General features: G+C 32.8%; 1 non-coding gene across 1 annotated transcript; it reads right to left on the bottom strand.

Annotated features, from left to right (window-relative positions):
- Positions 1 to 242: 242 nt before the first annotated feature.
- LOC114913314 (small nucleolar RNA R71) lies at positions 243 to 347 on the bottom strand. Its single transcript, XR_003799330.1, has one exon. It is a non-coding gene; the product is annotated as a small nucleolar RNA R71 (small nucleolar RNA).
- Between the last annotated feature and the right edge of the window lie 6,710 nt (positions 348 to 7,057).

Genomic DNA, 7,057 nt, shown 5'->3' with positions numbered 1-7,057 from the left:
CCCATCATTTTATGGACTTGCTAATGAGAACTCATATAGATATCTCGATGAATTCTTGGAAATCTATTCAACGATTAGAATTCAAAATTTTTTTGATGATGCTCTTTGATTGAAATTATTTTCTTTCTCGTTGAAGGACAAAGCCAAATATTGGCTGAACTCCTTGGACATAATCATAATTTTAACCTGGGATCAACTGTAGAGGAAATTTCTAAAAAATATTTTCAATAGGAAAAACTAATCAACTCAAAAAGGCCATAACTAGTTTTTTTTAGTAGGATGGGGAGATGTTTCATGAGACTTAGGAGAGGTTAAAGAAATTGATTAGAAAATGCCCCACCATGCTGTACCCAATGACAATTGGTTCAGTGCTTCTATGATAGCTTGTTAGAGAAGTACCGACAAATGGTTGATGCATCCTGTGGTAGAACCTTCATGCTGAAAAATGAGCATGAAGCCTGACAGCTATTTGAAACCCTAAGTGAGAACTCATTGCACCACTTGTTTGCTACCAGAAGAGGCCTTCCTATGTCTAGGCATAAATGGGGTGGGATTTATGAAATAGGAAGCTCAATGGACATCCATGGTCGAGTGGATGAATTATCTCAATTAATGAATCAAATATTGCAAGTAATGCCCACCAGCACCCCATCCACACCTGCGATAGATGTCTGTTCAATTTGTTCAAGTCCAGTTCCTTCTGTTTATGATTGTCTTACTACACATCAATTTTTTGAGTTTATACATGAACAAGTCAATCAAGCACAAACTTAGAACAATTTCAAACCAGGATACAATCCTTTCTCCAACACCTACAATCCAGATTGGAGAAACTATCTTAATTTTTCTTAGGCCCAACAACCTACTGTAAGGCCCCCAGTATCCAGACCCAGCTACACTGAGGGAGCTTATAAACTAGTTCCGTGCCCACAACAAGGACAAAACTCCTAATCTTTTTCAAACACTACTCTTGAAAAGATTCTGCAAGAACTACAAATTTTACACTCCCACATACAGTCAATTGCAAAGCTAGAAGCCTTGGTAGGACAAGTAGCTATAGCCTTGAATAAGAGGGAGGAAGGCAAATTGCCCAGTCAACCCGAGACTAATCTTAGAGGTCACTATAGGGCTGAAAATTGTAATACCCATGAGACTTTCCCCGAACAAGCCAAATCTATTATGACCCCTAGGAATGTTAAGGTCATAGAATAACCAGGTGAAATTGAAAAGACCAAAACCAGTGAAAAGTTGACTAAGTCTAAACCAACCAAAGAGAAGGAAGACCTTAGGGCAAGGGATGAACCAATATCTTTAGCATCACCTCAATTACCCAAAGCTCCATTCTCGAGTGCATTACAATCCCCTATGCCATTTAACAAGAAGGGTATATTAGATGAAATGTTAGAACTATTTAAACAATTTCAAATCAATCTCCCCCTTCTTGATGCAATAAAATAGGTCCCGACCTATATTAAGTTCTTAAAAGATTTGTACACACAAAAACAAAAATCTAGAACACAAATTTTGAAAAAGGTTCACCTTATTGAACAGGCTAGTTTAGTCTTCCAACATGCTACCCTTCCTAAACTTAAGGATCCAGATACCCCTATCATCTCTTATGTCATAGGGAACCTACACATTAAGAAAGTATTATTAGATTTGGGTGTGAGTGTTAACCTTCTCTCGAGCTCTATGTATGACCTATTTGGATTTGAAGAATTGAAGCCCACAATGGTAACCCTACAATGAGTAGATCGATCAATTAAGGTGCCCCATGGAATGTTGGAAGATGTGTTAGTGAAAGTGGATAAATTTTATTTTCTTGTGGATTTTATAGTGCTAGATATGAAATCAGATAGCAACCCCAACCAAATACCTATCATCCTAGGTAGATGATAAGTGGTATATTTTTATATTTATTAAAAATATTTTTGATATTTTATAGTGCTAACATCTTCTAAAAAATCTAATTTCATAAATAAATTAAATTTTCTTACAAAAATAGATAATTTTAAAAAAATATAAAATTAGAGCATATTTATAAAAAATAAATATCAATTTAATTAAGTAATTTAAGCATCAAAATAATAAAAAATTATTAAGCAATTTAATATAATTTTTTTTTAATTTTTCAAGCAAAAATCAAAGTAAAAATCAAACAAAAATATCCTAAAAATTTTTTAAAATAGCCTTCGATGCATGATGGACCAGCCACTCGATCCATAGATTTGATGGTGTGGTCTACAAAAATAGTTTCTTGGCACACGATGCGGTTCACTGGCGAGCAAAAGAAGTTTTTTGTGAACAGATGGTGGAGATTAATCCTGAACGAGATCCAACAGTTGCTATTCATTGTCGATTGAAAAGAAAGAGATTTGAGCATGATCCGAAGACTGGAAATTGATCTGAAGTCTGATCCGATGGCTGGTGTTCATCCTGACTAAGAATAGGAGGGGTTTTGCATGATCCAACAGTCCAAATTCCATCCGATGTGCGATCGGACGGCCAGCATCATTTTCGACTGTGATAAGGATTTGATCTCTATTTGTTGGGTAGATCTGGGTGGTCCAAATTTTATCCGATAGCTAGAATTAATTCATACGGGTATTATATGATTTTTAAGGATTTTGGTTCTCCTTTTGCTATCAAAAAAAGATGAAAACTTTACCTATAAATAGGGAGTCTGAGAATAAGAGAAAGAAGAAAAAAAATAGTAGAAAAGTAAAAAAAATTAGAGAAAAAAATTAGAAAGGTTTAGAGATCCAAGAGAAAGAAGAAGAGAAGTCAGTTCGCTCTATGAAGTAGGAAGAAAGAAGGAAAGATCATCAACCATCTTCCTGACGAGACTGTACTGATCAACTTCAGATTTTTATTACAATTTTATTTTATTTTATTATCTTTTTTAAATTTTTTATAATTAAATTTTAATTTTAATTAATGAAAATTTTATTTTTTTATACTTTTAAATTTTTATCTTTTATTTTTATCGCAAGTAGATATTAGGATCTAGTTAGTAGATCTTAGTATCAATTTATTTTTATATATTTTTAAATTTTTATTATTTATTTTTATTATAAGTAGAAGCTAGGATCTAAATAGTAGATCTTAATACCTAATTTATTTTTTACACTTTTAATTTTAATTTTTTGACTTAAATTATTTTTCTCAAAATTTTATTTTCTTTTTATAAAATCAAAAATTTCAAATCAAAATTTTGCCTTCTCTGTGGATTTGATCTGACTCACTACTTTCTATATATTTTTTTAATTTTTATTAAAGTCAGAATTAATTTGATAAGCACGATGTCCTAATGACAACATCGTGATCCTATCAATTTTTATCATTGTTGTCAGAGAAGGTATCAATTTTAATATTTGATTTTTTTGATTTTCTTGTGAACATACCTTACTAATTTTTTTATTTTTTTAATCTTTATACAGAAAAATTTTTTTTAAAAAAGAGATAGAAAGCTTTCAATTTTGCTTGATAAGATCAATCCTAATTCTAACTATTTTTTAATATTAATTACTATTTTTTTTTCAAATTAACCTAAAATTCATCCATATAAATCTAATAAAAATTATATGACAAGCGTAAAAATTTAATTATTTAGAAGCATTCATCATCTTAGATTTATTTTTGATGATCGTTGGAGATAAGTAACCTTTCAAGTTTAATTAATTTCATGCATCTAATTTAGTTGCATAGAACTCTTTGATTGAAATTGATTGTGCATATTCATCTTAAATCAATTTAAGGGCAACATCTAATGAACAAGATAAGATGAAGATTTTATCACCCTTCTTTAGTCCAAAAACAATCAATCAGCATGTTGCATTAACCCAAGCCTAATCAAAATTCAGTAGATGTTGACTCCTAGGATCAATTGAGTTCAGTTTGAGTATTGTGGTGAAGTTAAGTATAAAGTAAGTTTCGACTCACTCCTGAAACTAGTGTCTAAAGAAAAAGATTATAAAGGCTCAGCCTAAGTAGACTCATGATTATTTAATTAGTTCCGTTAGCTTACCTGACCAATTCAATTGGTGTCTAAGGTAAGCAATGGGGGGATCCCCCCGACCCCACCTCTTACCTGGCTAGTTGAAGGAAGTGAGAACAAACCCAATTTATATTTAGGCTAAGCCACTCTACATCAAACTGTTAGGTCTAAGAAATTCATAGGTGTCTAGGTCTAATTTCTTGCAAATTTGATTACAATTAACACTCAACCATAACTAATTCTTGTCATCTTTCATCCTCATATCTAGGACTTTCTTAAGGTTTTCACCTTTAGAATTTCTCTCTCTTCCTCTTCTCTTTTCTTTCTCCCTCTTCTTAAAAAAAAGAAAAAAAAACTCAATCACACATTAGGATTTGCATTGGTATATGCACGGTAGGAGATCTCTTTACCCTAACTTAGTTGAACCTAATCCTAAAATTGAACAGCTGATTCACACTAAATCTGAAAATCAAATGGTTGAAAATCCTAGAGAACCATTTAGGCAGATGAAAGAATATTTAATTCCTTCCACCTATAACCCATCGCTTGTATCTACTTACTTGATATCCCTGCAAGCCATCATGAGATCAAGTCGACCGTAATCCAGATGCTCCCATCTTTCTATGAAAACATCAATGAAGATCCTTACAAGCATCTAGATGAGTTCTTAGAAATCTGTTCCATAGTGAAAATTTAAAATTTTACTGATAATGCACTTAGACTGACCCTATTCTCCTTCTCGCTTAAGGACAAAGTCAAGTATGGCTTGACACAATAGGGAGACTGATCCGAACATGAGCTGAAATGCAGCATGAGTTTCTTAAAAAATTTTATCCCGTAGGTCGAACCAACACCATGAGGTGAGCCATCACTAGATTTGCTCAGCTTCCAGGAGAATAAATTTACGAATTATGGGAGAGACTTAAGAAACTTCTTAGAAAATGCCCACACCATGATCTATCTAAGTAGCAAATTGTTCAAGCTTTCTATGAGGGTTTGGGTGACCAATACAGACAGATGGTAGATGCATCTTGTGGAGGTACATTCATGAGTAAGATTGAGGATAAAGCCTATGCTTTGTTTAAAACTTTGAGTGAAAATTCGATCAATCATGCTTCATTATCCTCCTACGAAAGATCAATCCCTCACCAAAAATAGGCAAAAATTTTTTAGATCAAGCAAACAGACTCTAGTCCTAAGGTCGATTTGAATCTAATAGCTTAAAAATTAGATAAAGTCGACCTTCTTACTAAAAAATTAGATCAGTTCCTAATCCTAGATCAACAATCTCCAATGCAATACACACAACCTTCCAATTATCAGGAGATTTATTCTATCTATGCTAGCCCAACCCATCATGTGAGTGAATATCTCACGACTGCACAGTTTTCACCTTTCATCCAAGAATAAGTTCAAGCTGCTCAAGATTACTCCAATCCTGTCAATGACCCATTCTTAAGCACATATAACCAAGATTGGAGGAACCATCCTAATTTTTTTTGGAGACCCCAACAGACTCGGGCTCAGACCTAAATTCTTCCTATGCATAACTTTCAGAGTAGGCCCCAATATCAGAATTATGCCTATAATAGAGGTCAGCCTAGTCAGCCTACTCAGCCATCCTATTACAATCAGCCTTTATATCCACCTCCTTAACAGATCAATCTAACTGATGATAGATTCAACCAACTTTAACAATTGATTATGACCCAACAATAATCTCTCATTAGGCTAGAAGCACAAATAGATCAATTAGCTGAGTCTATCATGAGGAGAGAACTAGATCAATTGCTGAGCCAACCAATATCAAATTTCAAAAATGACCCACCCACCTACCAACCACTTGGACCTAGTCATCATCTAATGTGCCACCTAAGAATCTTCAATTTGAGAATGCCAAAGCAATTTTTGAGCTTAAAAGTGGTAAGATTCTTAAGGATCCATACCAAGACCAAATGAGAGAGGTTAGTACTGATGCTAGCCAAAATATGAATTTAGAAGAGGAGGTTAGTACTGAGACTAACCCAATAGAAGAACCTAAGTCCAGAACTGATACCGATTTAACTAAAAAAGATAAAAAAAAGAAGAGAGTGGATGAGTTATCCGAGATATATTCATCAAGAGTTTCATTTTCTTTAACCCTAGAAGCTGGTTCTTCCACTCCAGAATCATCACCTCTTTCAGAACAAAAATTGCTTTTGGTCACATCTGAGTATCCAAGTTTAGAATCAAATGACATCCTTTCGGTACCCATTGCTTCAAACTCAACTCCTAACCCAAAAACTCAATTCATGAGCATTTTAGAAGAACAAATATAAGAAATTCTCAACAAACAAGGATCTGTGAATGGATTTAAAAATTATCTTTCTAAAATTAAGAATAAAGATGTGAACTATTTTTTGAAGATTGGCAACAAAATACTGAAATTTATCATAGGCCATCTTCCTGCGATTGATAATCCAAAATCATTAAAATTTATCCATCTAATATTTAACACAGGATAGGTGATAGAATCAGCATGGTCTAGTTGAAGATAATAAACTTAATACTTTCTGAGAGGCAACCCAATTTTAACTTTTGCTTTTACTCTTTTTTACATTTTGTTTAGGTTAATCAAGTCTTACTTAGTGTCTTTTATAGGGATTTGAAGACAATATTGACTAAGTTGGGGGGAGAATCAATTTTGAAAAAACTTCTAGATCAGGTGATATCTTTCTTTTTCTTTTTCTGCATCTTTCATTTTTCTTACTCCATAGAGGATAATGTCGATTAAGTTGGGGAGAAATAATAATAAAAATTTTTAAAAATTTTAAGTCCTCAAGTAAGTTAGTATTTAGTATTTAAGCATATGATTACACTAAAGAATCGAGTTAAACCAAGTATTTTTTTAAAAAAATTGATGCACAGATCAGAGAGTTTGTGAGATATCAAGGGATCAAGTATTAAAAAAATTCAATAAAGAGTTAAGTTTAGAACTTAAATAGTTTTCTTTGAGTATTTCTAAATTTTTCTACTAGTATCAAAGAAGAGTTTACTTCCTATAAGTTTGTGTAGGATAAC

This window comes from Elaeis guineensis, unplaced genomic scaffold, assembly GCF_000442705.2.
Source record: "Elaeis guineensis isolate ETL-2024a unplaced genomic scaffold, EG11 Super_Scaffold_31900, whole genome shotgun sequence".
Lineage (NCBI taxonomy): Eukaryota > Viridiplantae > Streptophyta > Magnoliopsida > Arecales > Arecaceae > Elaeis > Elaeis guineensis.
This window is presented reverse-complemented; position numbering and strand designations above follow the sequence as displayed.